This window comes from Coptis chinensis, chromosome 4, assembly GCF_015680905.1.
Source record: "Coptis chinensis isolate HL-2020 chromosome 4, ASM1568090v1, whole genome shotgun sequence".
Classification (NCBI taxonomy): Eukaryota; Viridiplantae; Streptophyta; class Magnoliopsida; order Ranunculales; family Ranunculaceae; genus Coptis; species Coptis chinensis.
In genome coordinates, this window is record NC_141459.1 from 86831380 (window position 1) to 86837367 (window position 5988).

A 5988-nucleotide genomic window follows, 5' to 3' on the forward strand; every position below is an offset into this window, starting at 1 on the left:
CTGAGCTCATCAAGGTAACCTTGTACTTGGATTGCATTAGTGCTTGCGTTTTACGGTTTGGGGGCACCCTTTTCCATATTTTCTGAATTCCCAATTCTTCTTTTTTTCAAATTTTTTGATCAAACTCTAACTAGGCAGTTAGGTAGTGTACATAAATGGGAGCTGTATAGTTACTTATTTTTATTCTTTTCTCCGATATAATGGGTATATAATATGAGAAATACAGCATCCATGTTTATTCTCCAGAGACAGTTTTATTTTCTCTGTCGTTCAGTTTTAGCAAGTTACTCTGTGAAGTGTTGTGGCATGGCTTGTGTATTCACTTTAATGGACAATATTTCTGGTCAAATAATCTGGCGTAGTTAAACATGTTTGAGTCCTGGCTTGGTTCTCCAGAGGTTTAACGATACACGTGTTCTGATTTTTGTTCTTGAGCTCAAAATTGTTCTGTGATATTGTAACTTGCAAGTTCCACATGAACAAAGAATATTACATCCAAAAAAGGTGATATTTGGTGCAGTTCAAACGTTAATCCAGGTTAAGCTGCCTGTCGATTATTACAGTTATTTTTGCTTGTTTAGTATGCAAAGTTATGGAACCGATAAAGTTGGGTGGCTCTTTGCTCCAATCGCACTCCTTTGGTTTCTTATGATGGGAGGCGTCGGTGCATTCAACATTTGAAAACATGGTCACAGTTCTAAATGCTTTCTCTCCTATTTATGTATATCAATTTCTTAAAAAGGGAGGTTGGAGCTGCCTTGGAGGAATAATGCTCAGTATCACAAGTCAACTTCTTATTTTGTTATTTAGCGCATCTCATCTCCAATTCATTTGCATTTACTGAGAAGGACTAGTGGTCTCTTGGGTTACTGATGTGCACATCATTACTGCAGGGACAGAAGCGCTCTTTGCTGATTTAGACCATTTTCTTGTTTTGGTAGTCCGGATTGCTTTCACATTAATCGTGTTTCCTAGCCTCCGGCCTATTGGCGTATATAGGACAGGCTGCTTACCTTATGAAGAACTTGGGCACGTTGTCCATGCTTTCTATCATTCCATACCAAGTCTGTTCTGATCTCTTGTGGTACATTGTACCTAAACTTTAATGTGGTCATCTCTCCTGAAAAAGCTTGATAACTAACTAATATATTGTATTTTTGCAGAGGGTTTATACTGGCCAATGTTTGTTCTTAGGACTGCAGCTGCTATTGTTGCGAGTCACGCTACAATATCTGCAACTTTTTCAATAATCAAGCAAGCACATACACTTGGTTGCTTTCCTAGAGTCAAGGTTGTTCATACATCTACAAAGTTCCTTGGGCAGATATACATACCTGAAATAAATTGGATCCTTATGCTTCTTTGCATCGCTGTCACTGCTAGATTCAGAAATTTTTGGAGTCTGTTAGTGGGACAATGGATGCTCATCTTCGATACTTCAAATAGGTAGGTGATTTAGTGCTGTTGCATTCTACTGTAAGCAAGCTTTAACACGTTTAGGCTATTGAACCTTCGACTTTGGTTGTGTACTCAGGGTTACGAGTTATTACATCAAATGGAGCCATATATTAACCAGGTTTGTTATGTTTCCTTACTAGCTACTTGGTTCAGTTTGGTTGCAATTATAATTTGGATTCACACCATGATCACTTTTGTTCATTGTTGTTATCGTCACCATCATTGTTAATATATGGTGACGATAACAACAATGAACAAAAGTGACCATCAAGAGTCACTTCTGTTCTGTTATGGTTAGTTACCCTGCGGGGTTGGTGATGTTAGTCCTCCAGCCAGGTTGACTATGATGTGGACGCTTATGTGGTTATGTGGAACAAAGTTTATCTTTATAGAGGTGGTAGCTCATGTGATGTGACGGGACAACACACATGGTAATGGCATGTCATGTTTCTTGTTTAATACCTGTTCCTTGGGTTGTAACTTGTAAGCAACAATGTCTACTATTTTTTCTTTTTATTTTTTTATTTATTTTTTGATAAGAATTGGTTGCAAATATTGTACTTCCATTTCTCATATCTGCCTAAGAAGTTTTTGGATACACTTTTGTATGGTTCAAAGATACACCTTTATATATATGATTTATTTAATGTCTATTTGAAAGCTGAGAAACACTTGAATGCAGTGATACTAACACTTAGCTGAATTTTTTGTTTATCATATTATTTATTTGTTCAACATTTTTATGCTTTGTAGATCTGTCGAGCACTTGCTTATGTACATGGTGTTATTGGAGTTTGTCATCGTGACATTAAACCACAAAATTTATTGGAGAGATTCTGCTCCTCAATGTTTACCCTTTACTTTAAAGGATGTGTATTGACTGCAATTTATGTTAGTTTTAGCTGGGTATAATTGTTTCCAGTTTGATCTTTGAAGTACTGTTTGTTGTAGGTTAATCCTCACACCCATCAGCTTAAGATATGTGATTTCGGAAGTGCAGAGAAGTTGGTAAGTTGTCAAACAATAGTTTTATAGCCCTACTGGGTTATGATATGATAAGGCTTGACATTGATATTTTTGTTATATAGGTACCTGGCGAACCCAATATATCATACATATGCTCAAGATATTATAGGGCTCCAGAACTAATATTTGGAGCTACAAAATACACGACAACCATTGATATGTGGTCTGTTGGATGTGTCTTAGCTAAGCTTCTCCTTGGACAGGTTTGTGTACTTACTGACTTGATTAAAAAAAAGTGCAAAAAAGTTGTTTCTTTCCTCTTATGTATTGCTTGCAATTTAGTACGCAACATCAACTTTAATGGAAATTTGATGGATTAAACATGATATTTGTCCAAATTTCAACACTAGGGTGGGCTAAAAACATTGGCATATTCCTGATTTTGGGTAAAAATATTGTGTCTACTCTTGGAGAAATGATGTTTTTGGTGGTATTTATTGGCCGAGTGTTTATTCTGAACCACATACTGTTTTATTAATTGTTTGATATATTCGGAAAGGAAACAAAACTAGAGCCTTTTCTTGTGGTATTCTTGTATGATTCACATTTTTAGCTGTGATTAGTGTATCTGAACCATTCTGAGGCACTTCCTTTATAAATTATTATCCCATTCTAGATTTTGTACATATATTTGCACAGAAATCTGTATGGCCATGACAAAGCTGTAGTGGGTGCCTTTGCTCATTGACAGACTAACCATCCTATTGACATGTTTTGTTGCTTCCGTGGATCCTTAGCGTGTATATTGACTAGTCAATAGCTTGTTTTAGTGGTTCCTTAGCTTGTATTGACTAAGGTATAGTTGAAATGAATCTTTTTCTTTTTATGAAGGGAAAATGCACATCACCGGAGATCTGAGTGCCCGGCCTTGGTCCAGGGTGTGTATGTTTTAGAGCGAGACCGCCAGGAGAATCGTCAAGGACCCCATGCTCTTGCTTCTTAGGATGTGATCTTGAGTTGTTGTATAGGGATTATATTGAAATAGTATGTTGGTAGATTCTGCTATATCCATACATCTATATCTTTTAAATGTTTTTCATTTAGTGCTATATATACTTAGTCAAATTTTGGTGATGGTTATGACTAAGATTTTCCTTGTGTATAATTGTTTGTCAAGTCTTAATTATATTATGTGTTTGGGGTATATGTGGTTGTATTTATGCAGGGGATTTCAGGAGAAAAAAAATATAAATATTATGATGGAAACCAAAAACAAATATTTTTTTTTAAAAATAAATAATATTTTGTGACGCCTGACAGGCGTCAGTAAGCATTTCTAAAAAAAAGACAAATTTATAATTACTGACGGTATATAGAAGTCGATATAAGTATATAAAAAAAAAAAAGACAAATTTATAATTCGACTCGCATGAGGCGTTATAGTTTGTTTTGGCGCCAAGTTATAGCGCCAGTTTTTGGGGGGATTTGAAAGTTCAATAGTGACGACAATACACCAATTTAGTGACGGCGTGGAGGCGTTAGTAATACAATTTTAGTGACGGCGTAGAGGTGTCAGTAAATATTTCAATTATGACGGCATATTGGCGACACAAATATTTCTGACACCAACACAGACGCCTAAATTCCAACACCTCCTAGGCGTCACAAAAAATAATTCTGACGCCTCCTAGCCGTCACAAAAGTGTTGTTCTGTTGTAGTGAGTCCTTCATATCAAAGTTAGAAGACAACAGGTTCTTGGTCTCTTTTACAACATGTAAATTGGAACCAAAGATTAGTAGATCACCAACATATAAGCATATAATAACACCTATCCCATAAGAGTACTTATAATAAATGCACTTGTCACTTTCATTTATTTGGAACCCACTGGTAATAATAAAGTTATCAAATTTCTCATGCCACTGTTAAGGTGCCTGTTTCAACCCATAAAATGACTTAAGTAATTTGCATACTTTTTTACCCTTACCTGGTTCCACATAACCTGTTGGCTAATTCATGTAAATCTCCTCTTCTAAATCCCCATTTAGAAAGGATGTCTTCACATCCATCTAATAAATAATAAGATTATAAACAGCAGCAACAGAAAATAATACTATAATAGATGTTATCCTCGTAACAGGTGAATATGTGTCGAAGAAATCAAAGTTCTCTTTCTATCGAAAACCTTTGATAACAAGTCTGGCTTTAAACTTGTCCACTGAACCATCGGTTTTAAACTTCCTTCTTAAAACCCATTTGTTTCCTATAGTCTTGCAACCAGGAGGCAAATCAACAAGCGCCCAAGTTTTGTTATCCATGAGAGAATTAAGCTCACTCTGTATGTCTTCTCTCCAAAACTCAGAGTCAGAAGATGCAAGAGCTTCTTCAATGGAGGAGGGATCTCTTTCCAAAGCAAAAGTGACAAAATCGGGTCTCAGTTCTTTAGCAACCCTTGCTTTCTTACCTCTTCTTGGTTTAGATTCTGTAACAGTGTCTCTATAATGTAATCTAGGTATATAAGTGTTAGAAACATCAGAAGTAGGTGCCTTGGAGGAAGACGCACCCCCACTATTTCTAGATAGGTATGGAAACATGTCTTCAAGAAATTCAGCATCAGATGATTCAAACAAGACATTAGTCTTCATATCTAGAAACCTGTAGGCCTTATTGTTCATAGCATAGCCGAGAAAGACACACTCATAAGCTTTGCTCTCAAGCTTTGAGATCTTGGGATCATGCTTCCTTACAAAAGCCAGACATCCCCATGTTCTGAAGTAACTCAAATTAGGCTTCCTGTTCTTCCATAGCTGATAAGGTGTAACCTTTGTCTTAGAATTAACAATTCTATTCAGCACATAACATATAGTCAAAACAGCTTCTCCCCATAAATTTGAGGGTGCTCTAGAACTAAGTAACATATATAGCAACAGTTAATTCCTTAAGAGTTCTGTTCTTACGTTCAACTACTCCATTCATTTCAGGTGAATAAGAAGCTGTCATCTCATGGATTATACCATGTGATTGCAAGAAAAGGTCAAAATCAGTAGAACCATATTCAGTACCTCTATCACTTCGAATTACTTTAATATTCCTGTCATGCTGATTTTGAACCTCAAGAATATAAGCTTTAAATGCATCAAACACGTCACTTTTATTCTTCAACACATAAACATATGCAAACTTCGAGCAATAATCAATAAAAGTAATAAAATATCTTTTACCACCTCTAGTCAGAACTTCTTCAAGCTCACAGATATCAGTATGTACCAAGTCCGCGGACTTGTATACATCATTAACCGATTTGTGAGGCTTCTTTGTGATTTTCGCCTTAGTGCAAGATTCATAGTGTGCAAAATCATCATCCAAGTTAGGAATTAAACCAAGTATGCTCATGTTCTTAACATACTTCCTATTAATATAACATAATCTACCATGCCAAACATTAACAGAACAAGAGATCATGTAAGCAGAAGTAGAAGTTTTATTCATATCGGCAACATTCAACTTAAACATCCCATTACATGCATAACCCTTACCAATAAAAACCTCAGACTTAGTGATCA

The 5988-nt window shown here is 36.0% G+C and overlaps 1 long non-coding RNA gene across 2 annotated transcripts; it reads left to right on the top strand.

Moving 5' to 3' along the window:
* The first annotated feature begins 497 nt into the window (after positions 1-497).
* Positions 498-2281, top strand: LOC147505371 (uncharacterized). 2 transcript variants are annotated; one of them, XR_015220589.1, is made up of 5 exons: positions 498-1064; positions 1164-1446; positions 1535-1576; positions 1757-1889; positions 2212-2281. It is a non-coding gene; the product is annotated as an uncharacterized LOC147505371 (long non-coding RNA). The 2 variants fall into 2 exon arrangements; XR_015220588.1 differs by having other exon boundaries at positions 1757-2281.
* Positions 2282-5988: the final 3707 nt, after the last annotated feature.